The sequence below is a fragment of the Silurus meridionalis genome, chromosome 10 (genome assembly GCF_014805685.1).
Source record: "Silurus meridionalis isolate SWU-2019-XX chromosome 10, ASM1480568v1, whole genome shotgun sequence".
NCBI classification, from domain to species: domain Eukaryota; kingdom Metazoa; phylum Chordata; class Actinopteri; order Siluriformes; family Siluridae; genus Silurus; species Silurus meridionalis.
Window position 1 is genome coordinate 27,245,101 of NC_060893.1, and position 9,060 is coordinate 27,254,160.

Sequence of the window (9,060 nt, forward strand, 5' to 3'; positions counted from 1 at the left end):
AAATATATTTAATCTCCTGCATTTTATTATGAGGTTTTATTAATGATTCTTATAAAAGGTGGTCATTTAAGATTACTAGTAAAAAAACATTTGTTCTGAAAGACTTTGACTTTTGGATTTGATATTCGAATCCTAAACTTTAGAACATGAACATCACATTAAATACATAATAAATAAAAAAGAAAAGAAAAGAAAAGCTTCATTAGAACCTCGGAATGAATTGATGAATAGCCCACAGCACTGCGCAGTTCTGCACTCTGATTCATTCTCTCACAGCAGCTCTGAAGATCCGGAATTTTTAGATTAAAAGCTTGTTATCATTAACACATTATCGTTTCCATGGCAACGGCTCATCCACGGGACCGTGTTCAGCACACACTGCTCATATTAAAATAAAAAACGTGTGTAACTGTTGATGTGTTGAAGATTTCTGCATGGAGATAAATGTTGGTTTAATGTTAATAAATGTGAGAGAGAAATAATAAAGAGGAACGAGCGTTTATAGCTGCTAGAATGTCGGAGAGAACAGGAAGTAACTCCTCTGAAGATATTCCACAACATTGTGTAACTATAATGGGATTAAAAGTATGACGTGTCCTGTTTTTATCAATAAAATATTGTAATTGTATAATCTGCAATTGTAATCTTTTTTTAGAATAAAATTAAAAAATCTGAAAAGACAAACAAAAAAACCCGTACATTTTCTTGTCTTCAGAATATAAATATTATGAGTTATTAAAAAATAACTAGAGATTTAAATAAATGTTCACTTTCTCCACGGTTTCATTTTTTGGCATAAATAAAACAATATTCCATGTAGATGTTGTGTAGATGTAGATGTTGTGTAGATGTAGATGTTGTGTAGATGTAGATGTTGTGTAGATGTAGATGTGTTTCAGGAGCAACTTCATTACAAACTATTGATCACTTGAGCACCAAAATTCATCAGTTGACTGATTTCATGGAAGATTCCATTGCTGTATTTTACACCGTAGACTCTGTGTGTGTGTGTGTGTGTGTGTGTGTGTGTGTGTGTGTGTGTGTGTTAAACTCTGAACAGGAATTGGCATCGGGGTATAATTAGGAGGTGCGATCAGCTCCCTCCTGCCTGATCAGCACCATGTCTTTACTCGGGTGTGATTTGCCTTTTGGGGGAATGAAGTGATTAAAGACAGAAAGCCTCAGTGCTGAGATTTCTGCATTAAGGACACGATCGGGGTCGAGCAGGAGATGAGATTTAGAAGAGATGAAGAAGGTGGACATATTCTTTTATCCCAAAGCACCATGTTTCACTTCAATCCAATAATTATAAGTAATTCAATTGTATTATTATTTACCTTTTTATTTGGTACTGGGTTTAGGGAAATTGTGTGTGTGTGTGTGTGTGTGTGTGTGTGCGCTTATGTGCGCGCAAAGAAGTCATCTGTCTACATTTCTATCGTTTCTACTGCTGATAATCTTTTCTTTTGCTCTGCCGCCATCTAATGGACAAGAACAGGACAAACACTTTAATGCCTCAATATTTGATTAATACAAAACATAATTTTTTTAAAGATTCTTCAGATTTTTCAAATTTAAATTGCACGTCCATCTTTATTTAAAGAAATGTTTTAATAAAAAATGAAAGGTATGATATTATTTGGTGTAGATATAGACACAATATAGAAATATAATTAGAAACAGTGTACGATGCGATTTTAAACACACACACACACACACACACACACAATATGAAATTTATGAACTACCACCACTACTACTATAGCTATTTCCCTTCTTTCCTGTGTATATGGGTATTTATAATGGTTTGAATGCGGATAGTGTCATAACAGTGTCCATGTATTCTGTTCTGTTTGTGTATTTCAGATTATAAAGTTTGTTAGTGATGCACTTGTTCAAAACGTGTCTTTGCTGAGGTTTGTTTTTTTTGTTATTGTGTTTGGTTTAGGCGCATTTAGTCTTGTGACTGTGGTGTTACAAATAATAAATAAAAAAGGAAGAGAAAAGAAGAATATTGACATTGAAACAGGAACTGGATGTCGCTAATGTTTACTGTGTAGGATTTTTGTGGATGATTATTGATATTCCTTGTACAGAGAAATTTGGACAATGGATTAGTATTTGATTGCATTTCCCTGTTTTCGGAGTGTTCACCGGAAGGGGGCGCATTACACACATAATAAACACGCTGATGCACGAGCAGCATCTCCGTGTCCTGTAATTATTCATGCTGATATTCCCTCCCAATTAAAATAATGTAATAAATAAGTAAATTCAGTGGTTGATTTATTGTTAAGATTATGGAAAAGGATGTGAAAGGTGAATATTGTTGTTTTCAGAATGAAAGAGTTGAAGTGAGTTTGAAGAGGCTAAAAATAGACAGCACGTGCTGTTGGAAATAGTGTGCAAACGCTAATAAGTGAATGTGTAATATAATATAATATATAATATAATTTTATGTGTCAAGTTACAAATGTCTGTGTTTCATAATGGATGTATTGTTCATGCAAATGTGCTATGAGTTATAAAAATGCATATCAGGGTCGATAGACATGTGGAGGCTCCCAACCTCTCTTCATTTATACAAAATCTGTATCATTATTTTTATATATTTACTTAAATGTGTATAATAATAATAATCTGTAACTAAGGTCAACACTGAAAAGAAAAAAGGTCATCTGGAGCAGCTTCTTCTTCCGTGGCATTGGCATGTTTTTAGATAATGTTTTTTTTTCTCGTTACTTTAAAAGGCTAACTTTTTTAAACCGATTGGCCATGCAGAGCAACCGAGCGAGGAAGGATGCAGATGGAAAGATGGAAGGAGTATTTTGAGTGTGTTGAGAAGATGAAGGGAGTATTCTGAGCAGCTGATGAACGAGGACAAAGAGAGAGAGAGAGAAGGTTGGATGATGTGGAGATGGTGAAGCAGGAAGTGGATAGGATTAGTAAGGAGGAAGTGAGAGCAGTGATTAAGAGGATGAAGAATGGAAAGTCTGTTGGATGAGATGACATACCGGTAGAAGCATGGAGATGTTTAGGAGAGATGGCAGTGGAGTTTTTAATCCAGATTGTTTAACAGGATTCTGGAAGGTGAGAAGATGCCTGAGGAATGGAGAAGGAGTGTGCTGGTACTGATCTTTAAGAATAAGGGAGATGTGCAGACCTGCAGTAACTACAGGGGAATAAAGTTGATCAGTCACACCATGAAGTTATGGGAAAGAGTAGTGGAAGCCAGGCTGAGAGAAGAGGTGACCATCTGTGAGCAGCAGTATGGTTTCATGCCGAGGAAGAGCACCACAGATGCATTATTTTCTTTGAGGATGTTGATGGAGAAGTATAGAGAAGGTCAGAAGGAATTGCATTGTGTGTTTGTGGATTTAGAGAAAGCATACGACAGGGTGGAGAGAGGAGTTGTGGTATTGTATGAGGAAGTCTGGTGTGTCAGAGAAGTATGTGAGGGTGGTGCAGGACATGTATGAGGACAGTGTGACAGCAGTGAAGTGTGTAGTAGGAACGACAGACTGGTTCAAGGTGGAGGTTGGACTGCATCAAGGATCGGCTCTGAGCCCTTTCACATGACACTGTTACATCTGTAACATCATTGTGTGACATCACAAATGGGCTTTCTATAAATGGCTATTCGTGTTTATGTTTGTAAGAGCTGATTGTATTATTTGTTATTTATCTGTTTTGTAGCTCTTACGGTGTTTCACTAAGAAAAGGTTTTTCATCAAGGAAAGGTAGATTTTGTGTTTACCAAGAAAAGGCTGGAGGGGTGCGGTTGCAGGGAGAAGAGGTGGAGAAGGTGGAGGAGTTCAGCAACTTCTTTCAGCTTCTTCCATTAGGCATCGTCACAGCGGATCATCCGTCTCCATACCCCCCTGTCCTCTACATCTGCCTCTTTCACACCAACTACCTGCATGTCTTCCTTCACCACATCCATAAACCTCCTCCTTGTTCTTCCTCTTTTCCTCCTTCCTGGTGGCTCCATCCTTAGCATTCTCCTACTGATATACCCCATGTCCCTCCTCTGCACATGTCCAAACCATCTCAATCTCACCTCCCTCACCTTGTCTCCAAAATGTCCTACATGCATTGTCCCTCTAATAAACTCCTTTCTAATCCTGTCCATCCTCATCACTCCCGATGAACATCTCAACATCTTAGATAATCCTACTGACTTTTATTCCCCTTGTCAGGGATGTGTGATACAAGTTAACAGTCTTTATAACCAGCAAGGAGCAAAGCAAAATTTTCACTGTCCAAAAACATATGAACACCTTAAACTAAAAAAAACAAAACAGAATCATAAATTCAAGGACAGAATAAACATAAGATGAGTCAAACCTGGAAACGAGGAGGAGCAGGCAAAGAGTGTTTTTTTTATACTCTGGGAAGATGGCCACCATGCCGGTAGCGAGAGAGGGTTCCACACTGGAAATGTAAACAGGATTTCCGGAAGTGTGCGTGCCGTCATCTGAAACCCCTTCTCCCCAGCACGTACCTCCACCTCTCCAGGCTCTTCTTTACCTGCTCCCTACTCTCACCACAAATTACAATATCATCCACAAACATCATAGTCTATGGAGAATTCTTGATTCAGTTCCACCTCCACCTTGAATCAGTCTGTCGTTTCTACTGCAAACTTGACTGCTCATTCTGACCTTCTCTACTCTTCTCCATCAACATCCTCAAAAAAAATACTTCTGAAGTTCTCTTCCTCAGCATGAAACCATACTGGTGCTCACAGATGGCCAGCTTTTCTCTCAGCCTGGCTTCCACTACTCTTTTCCATAAATTTATTATGTAACTGATCAACTTTATTTTCCTGTAGTTACTGCAGGTCTGCACATGATGATAACATGATGATCATACACTTTATGATCCAAGATGGCGGCATGGCAGTAGCTTGCAGCAGCCACTCTGGATCGTGCTACTTTCACTTTGTAGTCCGCCTTATGCAAAAAATACAAACATCGGAGCAACCCATGTTGTGCCTGTGGCAGACGGATGGAGGAGTGAAAATTGAAAGTGGTGCGCAAGGAAGTGGAAGCATGAAAATCAATCGGGGGCCAGCGCTAGGCTAAAAGCTAACTATTGCTCGCCTGCTTTAAAATCCACACTGCTAGCAAATGTCTGCTTTCCTGACAATAAATTAGACTTTAGCAAGCTTCTCAGCATTAGTGCAGACACTGCTGCATCTTTGTATTCACTGAGACATAGCTGAACGACAGAGTTTCGGACACCGCCATTCAGCTGGACGGGCTAGCCGTGTTTCGTGCAGACATAAATGCAACACAGTATCTGAGGAACCTTGGCCCCCTGGCATTTTCCGCTGGCCGACCAAAGCACTGACCACGCCTGCTGCACCTCGCCCAGAGAGGAGGCATCGCAAGCGCTGTGAGACGAAACAGAAGCGTGGCAAACACAGAGGCATCCGGGCTAGGCTAACATCTAGCCCACACAGACCCGCGATACCATTGTAAGATCACTGGACAATAAAATGGACCACATACAACTTATAAGATCTTTGCAGCATGAGGTGATGGAATGTTGTGTTTTCATCTTTACAGAGACGTGGTTAAATTACAACATACCAGACTCCGCTATGCAGTGTGTAAAGTGTGACATGTTTAGTCAATTATATCTGTTAATTATATAAGTTAGTTTGCTCTTTGACGGAAAAGATCCTAGCATTAGGGAAGCACATCCAGAGTAAAGAGAGAATTAGTGAGTATGAGAGCAGTACAGGTTCTGCAGGGGAAAGTCTGTATGCCTATGTAGCTTACAGAAGGTTATGGTCACTGAACTGCTGGATTTCCGAGTGGTGCTTTCATAACAATGTAGGCTTCATAGATCTTCTTCTTCTTCTTCTTTCGGCTGCTCCCATTAGGGGTCACCACAGCGGATCATCCGTCTCCATACCACCCTGTCCTCTACATCTGCCTCTTTCACACCAACTCCCTGCATGTCTTCCCTCACCACATCCATAAACCTCCTCCTTGGCCTTCCTCTTTTCCTCCTACCTGGTGGCTCCATCCTCAGCATTCTTCTACCAATATAATTCATGTCCCTCCTCTGCACATGTCCAAACCATCTCCATCTCGCCTCCCTCACCTTGTCACCAAAACATCCTACATGCGCTGTCCCTCTAATAAACTCCTTTCTAATCTTGTCCATCCTCGTCACTCCCAACAAAAACCTTAACATCTTCAGCTCTGCTACCTCCAGCTCCACCTCCTGTCTTTTACTCAGTGCCACTGTCTCTAATCCATACAACATCGCAGGTCTCACCACAGTCCTATAAACTTTCCTTTCATTCTTGCAGATACCCTACTATCACAAATCACTCCTGTCACTCTTCTCCACCCACTCCACCCTGCCTGCACTCTTTTCTTTACTTCTAACACACTCCATTACTTTGCACTGTTGACCCCAGGTACCTGAACTCCTCCACCTTCTCCAGCTCTTCTCCCTGCAACCGTATCACTCCACTGCCCTCCCTCTCATTCACACACATGTATTCTGTCTTACTCCTCCTGACTTTCATTCCCCTTCTCTCCAGCGCATATCTCCACCTCTCCAGGCTCTTCTCAACCTGCTCCCTACTCTCACCACAAATCACAATATCATCCGCAAACATCATAGTCCAGGGAGACCTCGTCCGTCAACCTGTCCATCACCACTGCAAACAGGAAAGGGCTCAGGGCTGATCCTTGATGCAGTCCAACCTTCACCCTGAACCAGTCTGTCGTACCTACTGCACACTTCCCTGCCGTCACACTGTCCTTATACATGTCCTGCACCACCCTCACATACTTCTCTGACACACCTGACTTCCTCATACAATACCACAACTCCTCTATTGGCACTCTGTCGTACGCTTTCTCTAAATCCACAAACACACAATGCAACCCCTTCGGTCCTTCTCTATACTTTGCCATCAACATCCTCAAAGCAAATAATGCGTCTGTGGTGCTCTTCCTTGGCATGAAACCATACTGTTGCTCACAGAATGTCACCTCTTCTATCAGCCTGGCTTCCACTACTCTTTCCCATAACTTCATGGTGTGACTGATCAACTTAATTCCCCTGTAGTTACTGCAGGTCTGCACCTCTCCCTTATGCTTAAAGATCAGTACCAGCACACTTCTTCTCCATTCCTCAGGCATCTTCTCACCTTCCAGAATCCTGTTAAACAATCTGGTTAAAAACTCCACTGCCATCTCTCCTAAACATCTCCACGCTTCTACTGGTATGTCATCTGGTCCAACCGACTTGCCACTCTTCATCCTCTTAATCGCTGCTCTCACTTCCTCCTTACTAATCCTATCTACATCCTGCTTCACCAACTCCACATCATCCAACCTTCTCTCTCTCTGATTTTCTTCATTCATCAGCTGCTCAAAATACTCCCTCCACCTTCTCAACACACTCTCCTCACTAGTCAACACATTTCCCTCTTCATCCTTTACTGCTCTAACTAGCACATCCTTCCCAGCTCGGTCCCTCTGCCTGGCCAATCGGTATAAATCCTTTTCTCCTTCCTTAGTATCCAACCTCTTATACAGCTCCTCATATGCCTTTTCCTTGGCTTTCGCCACATCCCTCTTTACAGAGCCTCTGTCTGACCTCTTCCCTGAACCTCACACTACACTCTTCCTCCTTCAGTTTCCACCATCTTATTCTTCTTTCAGTCCTCACTCTCCTCCTCTTCTTCTTCACCTCTAAAACCATCCTACAGACCACCATCCGATGCTGTCTAGCTACACTGTCCCCCGCCAACAACTTACAGTCTCCAATCTCCTTCAGGTTGCATCTCCTGCATAGCACATAGTCCACCTGTGTGCACCTTCCTCCACTCTTATACGTCACCCTATGATCCTCCTTCTTCTAAAAATAAGTGTTCACCACTGCCATTTCCATCCTTTTAGCAAAATCTACCACCATCTGCCCTTCCACATTTCTCTCCTTAAAACCATACCTACCATCACCTCCTCATCACCTTTTTTCCCTTCACCTACATGCCCATTAAAGTCTGCCCCAATCACCAATCATTCTTTCCTAGGTACACCATCTACCGCTTCATCTAATTCACTCCAGAATTTTTTCGTTTTCCTCCATCTCACAGCCGACTTGTGGAGCATACTCACTGATGACATTTATTATCATCCCTTCAACTTCCACCTTCATGATCATCACCCTATCAGAAACTCTCTTCACCTCCACTACACTCTTACTGTACTCTTCCTTCAGAATCCCCCCTACACCATTTCTTTTTCCATCCACACCATGATAAAACAGTTTAAACCCACCTCCAATGTTCCTGGCCTTACTCCCTTTCCACTTGGTCTCCTGAACACACAACATATCTACCTTTCTCCTCTCCATCATATCAGCTACCTCTCTCCCTTTACCCGTCATAGTACCAACATTTAAATTACCAACCCGAACCTCCACTCTCCTACACTGCTCCTTTCCCTGCCGTCTCTGTAGACGCCTTCCTCCTCTCCTTCTCCTCCTTCGCCAACAGTAGCGCAATTTCCACCGGTACCCTGTCGGCTAACGATACCGGTCGTTGTTAACCCGGGCCTCGACCGATCCGGTATGAATTTCTCATTTGTGATCCGCATATTTGATTTAGCATGTTTTACGCTGGATGCCCTTCCTAACACAACCCTCCCCATTTACCCGGGCTTGGGACCGGCACTAAGAGTGCACTGGCTTGTGCATCCATAATGGCTTCATAGATAATTGGAGCAATTTTGAGTGCAAGTGTAACACCCCTTTAAGTTAGTCGGCACCTCGTGAATTATTTAAATGCCCAGGTGAATTAGACAGAGGGTAACATGGACCAGTATTCTAGATTCGGAGGGAGCAGCAGTGAGAGATTAAATAAACAGACAGACAACAATAATGTGGTTGAATTATAATGAAGAGATTATATTGTAGCGAAGAGAAAATGAATGAAAAGTAACCAATTAACTGCTTCCCTTTTAGCAGAAAACACAAAATTCTATAAACCCAGATAATTTATTCTTTAATGAATGCAAATTGAAT